The sequence below is a fragment of the Suncus etruscus genome, chromosome 9 (assembly GCF_024139225.1).
Source record: "Suncus etruscus isolate mSunEtr1 chromosome 9, mSunEtr1.pri.cur, whole genome shotgun sequence".
Taxonomy (NCBI): domain Eukaryota; kingdom Metazoa; phylum Chordata; class Mammalia; order Eulipotyphla; family Soricidae; genus Suncus; species Suncus etruscus.
In genome coordinates, this window is record NC_064856.1 from 102,746,109 (window position 1) to 102,757,588 (window position 11,480).

The window sequence follows — 11,480 nt, forward strand, 5'->3', positions numbered from 1 at the left end:
TAAAGCCATGGTGATCAAAACAGCATGGTACTGGAACAAAGACAGAGTCTCAGACCAGTGGGTTAGAACAGAATTTTCAGAGATAACCCCCCAGATATACAGTCAACTAATATTTGACAAAACAGCCAAGAACTTGAAATGAAACAAAGAAAGTCACTTCAACAAATGGTGTTGGTACAACTAGAAAACCACCTGTTAGAAATTGAAAATTGATCCACACCACACTCAGTATACAAAAGTCAACTCAGAATAGATTAAAGACCTTGAAATCTGACCTGAATCTATAAAGTTTATTAAGGAAAAAATAGGCAGAACACTCAAAGACCTATATATTAAAAAAGTCTCTGGGAGGGACTTCAGAGCATAAAAACCGGCTAACCTTTGCAAAAGCTGGCTCCCTGTGTGTGACACCAGGCGGGGAAAATCCGCGAAAGTACACCGGCCCAGTGGGGCTCAGCTGTGAAAGACTGTGAGTGTGACCTGTCTATGTCTGTCTACTGTCCTCTTGCGTGAAACTCTTGCGAGTGGGGCAAAAAGAGCCTCCAGAAACCTCGCTCGCCCAGACGCCATTTTCTGGGAGGGACTTCAGAGCATAAAAACCGGCTAACCTTTGCAAAAGCTGGCTCCCTGTGTGTGACACCAGGCGGGGAAAATCCGCGAAAGTACACCGGCCCAGTGGGGCTCAGCTGTGAAAGACTGTGAGTGTGACCTGTCTATGTCTGTCTACTGTCCTCTTGCGTGAAACTCTTGCGAGTGGGGCAAAAAGAGCCTCCAGAAACCTCGCTCGCCCAGACGCCATTTTCTGGGAGGGACTTCAGAGCATAAAAACCGGCTAACCTTTGCAAAAGCTGGCTCCCTGTGTGTGACACCAGGCGGGGAAAATCCGCGAAAGTACACCGGCCCAGTGGGGCTCAGCTGTGAAAGACTGTGAGTGTGACCTGTCTATGTCTGTCTACTGTCCTCTTGCGTGAAACTCTTGCGAGTGGGGCAAAAAGAGCCTCCAGAAACCTCGCTCGCCCAGACGCCATTTTCTGGGAGGGACTTCAGAGCATAAAAACCGGCTAACCTTTGCAAAAGCTGGCTCCCTGTGTGTGACACCAGGCGGGGAAAATCCGCGAAAGTACACCGGCCCAGTGGGGCTCAGCTGTGAAAGACTGTGAGTGTGACCTGTCTATGTCTGTCTACTGTCCTCTTGCGTGAAACTCTTGTGAGTGGGGCAAAAAGAGCCTCCAGAAACCTCGCTCGCCCAGACGCCATTTTCTGGGAGGGACTTCAGAGCATAAAAACCGGCTAACCTTTGCAAAAGCTGGCTCCCTGTGTGTGACACCAGGCGGGGAAAATCCGCGAAAGTACACCGGCCCAGTGGGGCTCAGCTGTGAAAGACTGTGAGTGTGACCTGTCTATGTCTGTCTACTGTCCTCTTGCGTGAAACTCTTGCGAGTGGGGCAAAAAGAGCCTCCAGAAACCTCGCTCGCCCAGACGCCATTTTCTGGGAGGGACTTCAGAGCATAAAAACCGGCTAACCTTTGCAAAAGCTGGCTCCCTGTGTGTGACACCAGGCGGGGAAAATCCGCGAAAGTACACCGGCCCAGTGGGGCTCAGCTGTGAAAGACTGTGAGTGTGACCTGTCTATGTCTGTCTACTGTCCTCTTGCGTGAAACTCTTGCGAGTGGGGCAAAAAGAGCCTCCAGAAACCTCGCTCGCCCAGACGCCATTTTCTGGGAGGGACTTCAGAGCATAAAAACCGGCTAACCTTTGCAAAAGCTGGCTCCCTGTGTGTGACACCAGGCGGGGAAAATCCGCGAAAGTACACCGGCCCAGTGGGGCTCAGCTGTGAAAGACTGTGAGTGTGACCTGTCTATGTCTGTCTACTGTCCTCTTGCGTGAAACTCTTGCGAGTGGGGCAAAAAGAGCCTCCAGAAACCTCGCTCGCCCAGACGCCCTTTTCTGGGAGGGACTTCAGAGCATAAAAACCGGCTAACCTTTGCAAAAGCTGGCTCCCTGTGTGTGACACCAGGCGGGGAAAATCCGCGAAAGTACACCGGCCCAGTGGGGCTCAGCTGTGAAAGACTGTGAGTGTGACCTGTCTATGTCTGTCTACTGTCCTCTTGCGTGAAACTCTTGCGAGTGGGGCAAAAAGAGGCTCAGAGGAGCACGGCCGCTCCGCTTCGCTACGCGGCCATGCACTCTTTCTAAGGAAAGAACTCCATTGCAACAAGAAGGAAAAATCACACTAAGAACGGCGCTATATCACAGAAGCAAACATTTCTCTCTGGACTGTCTTCTCTGTTGCATGCTCGGGCCTAAGATTTGACCCAGTGTGAGGCTTCATCCACGGAGGACTCCCCTCCCTTAGAGGCAAGTCAGCCCATCCAGAAAGGGAGGAGCCAGAGGAGTGTGCTGCCTACATCATATAGACAATGAATACCACCACAACACGTAGAAAAACCCACAATACAAGTGTGACAATGGGGAAACAACGCAGGCCAGCATCAGACATAGAGAATGAAGATGACAATTCTGAGGACCAGATAATGACTGAACAACTAATCAACCTCTCAGATAAGGACTTTAGACTAGCAATATGGAAGGTGCTCAACAGACTCCAAGAAACCATGGATCGAGTTGAACAGAACACTAATAAGAACCAAGAAAATATGAAGGCAGAAATGACAAAACTCCAAACTGAAATAACATGTCAACTAACAGGACTGAAAAAGTCAGTAAACGAAGTGAATGACAAAATGGATAAGCTCTGGGACAGGGTATCAGAAGCTGAGAATAGACTTGGTGCTGTGGAAGATGAGATACATAACAATTCCATACAGCAGGAGAGATTGGACAAAAAACTTAAAGCAAATGAGCAGACAATGGAAAAATTAGTCAAAGAATGGGAACAGACGAAAATAGAAGTCTATGATAAGATCAACAGAAACAACTTAAGAATCATTGGAGTCCCAGAGACCCAGGAAGAAAATTTCCAGGAAGAATCAATGGTCAAGAACATCATTAAAGAGAAACTTCCAGAGCTAAAGAATATATGTGATCAAATCCTGCATGCCCGAAGAGTACCAACCAAAAGAGACCCCAGAAAAACCACCCCAAGACACATCCTAGTCACAATGACAAATCCCACAGATAGAGACAGAATTCTGAAAACAGCAAGATCAAAAGGGGAAATCATGTTCAAGCAAGCTTCCCTGAGATTTACAGCAGACCTGTCACCAGAAACGCTCAATGCCAGAAAGCAGTGGTGGGATATTGTGACAAGACTGAATGAAATGAATGCTTCACTCAGAATACTATACCCAGCAAAACTCACTTTCCGGTTTGATGGAAGAATACATGGTTTCACAGACAAAAAACAGCTCAGAAACTTCACAGACACAAAACCAGTCTTAAGAGAAAAACTGAAAGACCTAATCTAAGACAAGACTACCCAAAAGACACACCAAATTTTGAAATAAAGATGGCGTTAAATCCCAGGACAATTCTTTCTCTCAACGTCAATGGATTAAATGCACCAGTTAAGAGACACAGAGTGGCTAAATGGATCAAAAAACTCAATCCAACCTTCTGCTGCCTACAAGAAACGCACCTGAATAGTCAGAACAAACATAGACTCAAAATAAAAGGCTGGAGAAAAGTTATCCAAGCAAACAACACCCATAAAAAAGCTGGAGTGGCCATACTAATATCAGATAATGCAAACTTTATACTCAGGAAGGTTGTAAGGGACAAAGACGGACATTTTATATTAATCAAGGGGTACGTAGAGCGGGAAGAATTCACTCTCCTAAACATATATGCACCGAATGAGGGGCCAGCAAAATATTTAATACAACTGTTGACAAATCTGAAAAATAATATCAACAACAACACAATAATTGTGGGGGAACTTAACACGGCTTTGTCAACACTGGACAGGTCAACCAGACTAAAACCCAACAAGAATATACTAGACCTGAGGAGAGAAATGGAAGAAAGAGGCCTAGTGGATATATATAGGACACTCCATCCCCAGAATCCTGGATACACATTCTTCTCCAATGTACATGGGACATTCTCCAGGATAGACTACATGCTGGCACATAAAACATACCTCCATAAGATCAAGAGGATAGAAATTTTGCAGACTACCTTCGCTGACCACAAGGCTCTGAAATTATTTGTGAACTCCAAAGGGACTCAGAAGAAACACTTTAACACCTGGAAGTTAAACAGCCTCATGCTCAATAACCAGTGGGTCCGAGATGAAATCAAGGAGGAAATAAAAAGGTTCCTGGAAACAAATGACAATAAAGACACAAACTCTCAGAACTTATGGGACACAGCAAAAGCAGTACTGAGAGGAAAATTTATAGCTTTGCAAGCACACATCAGGAAGGAAGAAGGAGCTTACCTGAGTAGCTTAATGACACAGCTAATAGAACTAGAAAATGCTCAACAAAAGGACCCAAGAATAGGAAGACAGAAGGAAATAACAAAGCTGAGAGCAGAAATCAACGAAGTGGAAACTCAAAAAACAATCCGAAAGATCAACGAAAGCAGAAGTTGGTTCTTTGAAAAAATAAACAAGATTGATAGACCACTGGCAAACCTAACAAAGAAAGAGAGAGAGAGAAACTTGATAACTCGTATCAGGAATGAAAAAGGAGAGATCACTACTGATATGACAGAGATTCAAAGGGTAATCAGAAACTACTTTGAAAAACTCTACCCCACTAAAAATGAGAACCTGGAAGAAATGGATAAATTCTTGGACTCTTATAATCTTCCACGGTTGAAGGAAGAGGATGTAGCATATCTAAACACCCCCATCACCATTGATGAAATTAAAACAGTAATCAAATGTCTGCCGAAAAACAAAAGCCCAGGTCCAGATGGATTCACTAATGAATTCTATCAAACTTTCCAAGAGGAACTACTGCCAATCTTGGCAAGACTCTTTCATGAAATTGAACAAACAGAAACACTTCCAAATAGCTTTTATGAAGCCAACATCACCTTGATACCTAAACCAGACAGAGACGCTACCAAAAAAGAAAATTACAGACCAATATCACTGATGAATGCAGATGCAAAGATCCTCAACAAAATCCTGGCAAATAGGATTCAATGCCTCGTTAAGAAGATCATCCACTACGATCAAGTAGGTTTCATCCCAGGAATGCAAGGCTGGTTTAACATCCGTAAATCTGTCAACATAATACACAACATCAATAACAAGAAAAATAAAAACCACATGATCATATCAATAGATGCAGAGAAAGCATTTGATAAGGTCCAACACCCATTCTTGATCAAAACTCTCAGCAAGATGGGAATGGAGGGAACCTTTCTCAATATAGTGAAGGCCATCTACCACAAGCCAGTGGCAAATATTATCCTCAATGGAGAAAAACTGAAAGCCTTCCCTCTAAACTCTGGCACAAGACAAGGCTGTCCTCTCTCACCACTCCTATTCAACATAGCACTGGAAGTACTTGCTATAGCGATTCGGCAAGAAAAGGATATCAAGGGAATCCAGATAGGAAAGGAAGAAGTCAAGCTCTCACTGTTTGCAGATGACATGATACTCTACTTAGAAAACCCTAAAGACTCTATCAAAAAGCTTCTAGAAACAATAGACTCATATAGCAAGGTGGCAGGCTACAAAATTAACACACAAAAATCAATGGCCTTTCTATATACCAATAGTAATAAGGATGAAATGGACATTAAGAAAACAACCCCATTCACAATAGTGCCACACAAACTCAAATATCTTGGAATCAACTTGACTAAATATGTGAAGGACCTATACAAAGAAAACTATAAAACTCTGCTCCAAGAAATAAGAGAGGACACACGGAAATGGAAACGCATACCCTGCTCATGGATTGGCAGGATTAACATCATCAAAATGTCAATACTCCCCAAGGCATTATACAGATTTAATGCCATCCCTCTAAAGATACCCATGACATTCTTCAAAGAAGTGGATCAGACACTTTTGAAATTCATTTGGAACAATAAACACCCTCGAATAGCTAAAGCAATCATTGGGAAAAAGAATATGGGAGGAATTACTTTCCCCCACTTTAAACTGTACTACAAAGCAACAGTTATCAAAACAGCATGGTATTGGAATAAGGATAGGTCCTCAGATCAGTGGAATAGGCTTGAATACTCAGAAAATGTTCCCCAGACATACAACCATCTAATTTTTGATAAAGGAGCAGGAAATCCTAAATGGAGCAGGGAAAGCCTCTTCAACAAGTGGTGTTGGCACAATTGGATAGCCACTTGCAAAAAATTAAACTTAGACCCCCAGCTAACATCATGTACAAAGGTAAAATCCAAATGGATTAAAGACCTCGATATCAGCCCCAAAACCATAAGATATATAGAACAGCACATAGGCAAAACACTACAGGACATTACAGGCATCTTCAAGGAGGAAACTGCACTCTCCAAGCAAGTGAAAGCAGAGATTAACAGATGGGAATATATTAAGCTGAGAAGCTTCTGCACCTCAAAGGAAATAGTGCCCAGGATACAAGAGCCACCCACTGAGTGGGAGAAACTATTCACCCAATACCCATCAGATAAGGGGCTAATCTCCAAAATATACAAGGCACTGACAGAACTTTACAAGAAAAAAACATCTAACCCCATCAAAAAATGGGGAGAAGAAATGAACAGACACTTTGACAAAGAAGAAATACGCATGGCCAAAAGACACATGAAAAAATGTTCCACATCACTAATCATCAGGGAGATGCAAATCAAAACAACGATGAGATACCACCTCACACCCCAGAGAATGGCACACATCACAAAGAATGAGAATAAACAGTGTTGGCGGGGATGTGGAGAGAAAGGAACTCTTATCCACTGCTGGTGGGAATGCTGTCTAGTTCAACCTTTATGGAAAGCGATATGGAGATTCCTCCAAAAACTGGAAATCGAGCTCCCATACGATCCAGCTATACCACTCCTAGGAATATACCCTAGGAACACAAAAATACAATACAAAAACCCCTTCCTTACACCTATATTCATTGCAGCTCTATTTACCATAGCAAGACTCTGGAAACAACCAAGATGCCCTTCAACAGACGAATGGCTAAAGAAACTGTGGTACATATACACAATGGAATATTATGCAGCTGTCAGGAGAGATGAAGTCATGAAATTTTCCTATACATGGATGTACATGGAATCTATTATGCTGAGTGAAATAAGTCAGAGAGAGAGAGAAAAACGCAGAATGGTCTCACTCATCTATGGGTTTTAAGAAAAATGAAAGACACCCTTGTAATAATAATTTTCAGACACAAAAGAGAAAAGAGCTGGAAGTTCCAGCTCACCTCAGGAAGCTCACCACAAAGAGTGATGAGTTTAGTTAGAGAAATAACTACATTTTGAACTGTCCTAATATTGAGAATGTATGAGGGAAATGTAGAGCCTGTTTAGGGTACAGGCGGGGGTTGGGTGGGGAGGAGGGAGATTTGGGACTTGGGTGATGGGAATGTTGCACTGGTGATGGGTGGTGTTCCTTTTATGACTGAAACCCAAACACAATCATGTATGTAATCAAGGTGTTTAAATAAAAAAAAATTAAAAAAAAAAGTCTTAGAGGATAGAACACCAATGGCAAGAACTTTAGCATCAAACCTAAGCAAATAGGACTACATCAAATTAAATTTTTTCTGCATGGCAAAAGAAAATGTACTTAATAACCGGGCCCATTCCTAGTCCCCAGCAAGAAACTACAACCAATACCCCTGCTGACTCATGCTGTGTGGCCCTCCTTTTCACCTCTCCCAAACGTGGAATGTTGTTGGATATGGGACTCAGCTCCAGACGAATCCCAGTGCAAGAACTCTACCCGAGACCTCGCTGCCACAAATCTTTTCTCAATCTCAAGAAGACCAATGGTGTGCGATGAAAATGTGCCCTGGATCCCACACCCCAGAAAAAAATCTCAAAAGATAATGGGGAAACCTATACTTCCTTTATAAGTTTAATACCTATATAATACTTCCTCTTAACCTGTTTATCCCCAAATGTAAGGTCGTCTGCATTATTTTGTTCCCTTTTTTATTTTTAACTCATTCTTAATAATTTTTCTATATATATACGAGTATATATAAACATATATATTTATGTTTTTTCGGTCTTGAATCTGTTTTCTTCACTTCCTTAACTTCACCTCTTCTGGTTCTTTTTGCTTGGGACAATAGCCTAGGTCAAAAACAGGGCACAGAGAGGATGGAGCCTGATACTCCCACCCCCAAATGCATCAGCAATATAATATAGCACCATTTCTGCCTACAAAGGGGAAAAAGGGGAAATTTTCCATATAGAAACAAGCTCTTATCTACTAGGGATAATAACTCATACTTCTTTACAATACAGGAATACCTCCCACCTTGAACTTAGGTCATGTGGACCCAACTTAGACTCCAGGTGTTTAGACAGTGACCGTCCAACCCCAAACCCTAGATACCAGACATAGAACCGACATAGTTCTCTGCAACAGCTTCAGGAACCAAATACTCTCTGGGACATTCTTAATATCACTCTGACACCAAACATGTGCCAGGTTTGATATGATATCCTGATAATGAGGAAATGGCAACATCTTGAGCTGAGAGCAGGTTGTCTTACTCACCATCTATGAAGTCAGATGACTTTTCATCCCCTGCTCTGTGCAAAAGCCAAAATTGATACTTACAGAAGACTGACAGTGATAACAATGACTGGGAAGAACTTATCCTGGGTCTAATAAATAAAGCCCTAGTCGAGAGGCCTTGGCCTATGATCTGTACAACAAACAAGAAATCTAACTTCAGAAGTCTGAGACAACTGCAACTAAACAGGTCTTCTGGAGACATAATGAAAGACTCTATCCTAGGCTTCATCCTAGGATCAGTGCAAAAATCAAGACCACCAACTAAGAAGACTAATTAAAACAACAGTGATGAAATAGAACTTCTAGAACCGTAAAGAAACACTTCATTCTTTGACCAATGTAGATACCAAAATCTCTAGATACAGAGGTCTAATTTTATCATCCATGATGGAACAGAAGCTTTCCAATCGCCACACAAGGACCTAGGGGAGAGTAAATGAACATGTATGAAGTCGGTAGTTATTCCCATGACAGTATACTTCAAGGGCAGAGAAACCCTGTATCATTTGGCCAAGGGAATTCCCTTTCTAATTTTCCCAATATTTACTGTGCCTATGCAGAAAAAAAGGCAGCACAAAATAATTTGGGTGGGGGGGGTTGTTATCATTGTTGCTGTTTATTTTTTTATTTTTTGCACTTTATTTTGTTTTTTTATTTCAGGACCATGATTAGTGTGTGGTGTTTTTCTTTATTGCTGTGGTGTAGTTTTAAATATTTTGTTTGATTTTTCTTTTTTATTTGTTTGGATTTTTTGTTTGGATTTTTTTGATGTTTCTCTTCCTTTTTACCTTTCTTCTCTCAAATTAATATTTATAACCTCTAGAAGGACTCCACCCATTTTTCACTTGTTTGACTTTTACCCTCATTTTATTTTTTTCTTTTCCTCAAACAGAACACACATAACTTGAACCAACTTGTTTCACCTTTCAAATTGAGGGGTAAACAATAGAGGGCACCAAGACCAAAGAGTTGTATGATTACTTAGTAGTAATAAAAATGTTTGGACTTAAAAACCAAACCGAATCCAATGACAACAGAATCGATACCCAATCTACAACAAGCTAGACACAGAGGGGACCACTTATACTAGCAGCCTGGGGGCAAAAAAGAGGAATATAAGATGCATGCTGGGAACAGGAGGACAACTTAGGTGGTGGGAATTCCCCTGATTCAATGTACCTAAAATATTACTGTGAAATATATGTAATCCACTTTGGTAAAAATAAAAATCATTATTAAAAAAAGAAGTTATTAGTTACCAAATAGGATTGTGGTGAAATTAAAAGAAATAATACTTGTACTGTGCTCAGGGATTTTATTATTAATAATTGTCACAATTTCTAATTTATTTATTTTACAGTTTTATTAAACTAAGGTAATAGCATAAATGAAACTACTCATTTTTAGCTAACAATAGATTTCATGTTTTGTTTTTTTTTTGGTTTTTGGGCCACACCCGGCGTTGCTCAGGGGTTACTCCTGGCTGTCTGCTCAGAAATAGCTCCTGGCAGGCACGGGGGACCATATGGGACACCGGATTCGAACCAACCACCTTTGGTCCTGGATTGGCTGCTTGCAAGGCAAACGCCGCTGTGCTATCTCTCCGGGCCAGATTTCATGTTTTTAAAACTGCAAATTCTGTTAAAAATTTCTATACACTATCTTAATAAAATTTAATTAATAATTTTATTGCTTTGTCTTATTTATATATTTTGAAGGGGGGATTTTGGAACACACCAATGATGCTCATGTCAGACCTATCCTGGTTCCATTCTCAGGAGTTATTATTGGTAGCTCTGGGGACCGTATGGAACAAAGGATCCAGGCAGGTGACTTGATTCCTATACTATTTCTTCAACACTTTTGCTTTACTTTTTAAATTCTATTTGCAATAATGTAAATGCAATCTGGATAATCATGAATTCATTATGCTAAAATGATTTTTTTTATTTCTTTTCTGATTTTGGGGCCACACTCCATGAAGCTCGGGGGTTACTCCTAGCTATGAGCTCAGAAATTGCTCCTGGCTTGGGGAACCTTATGGGACTCCAGGGGGGATTGAAACATGGTCCTTCCTATGCTAGCTAGGGTAAGGCAGAAACTTTACCGCTTGCTCCACTGCTCTAGCCCCTGTTAAAATGATTCATATTAATATTGTTTAATGTACTTGCAGGCAAACACCATGCACAGAGAATGAAGATGATAGCTCTGATGACCCAAAACATTCCAACCATCTGATTAACCTCTCAAAAAAGGAGTTTAGAATAAAATATGGAGGATGTTCATAGAACTCAAAGAAATCATAGATCCATCTGAACAGACCACAAAGACAGAAATCAGAAAACTCCAAACTGAAATAAACAGATCTGAAAAATATGGTACCTCAACTGAAAAACTCATTGGATGGCCTCTCCAGCAGGGTAACCGCAGTTGAGGACAGAATCAGTGTGCTGTAAGATGAGATGCAGAACAACTCAATACAGCAGAAGAAATTGGAAAAGAACCTTAAGACAAATGATGACACAATGGAAAAAGTACTCAAAGAATGCGAACAGATGAAAATAGAAGTCTTTGATAAACTCAACAGAAACAACATAAGAATTATTAGAGTCCCAGAGGCCCAGGTAGGAGATCCCCAGGAAGAATCAACTGACAAAAACATCATCACAGATATAGTCCCAGAGCTAAAGTCTGCATTCAATCAAATCCTGCATGCCTGAAGAGTACCAGCTAAAAGAGACCCGAAGAAAAACACCCCAAGACACATCCTAGCTACAATGACAAATCCCACGGATAG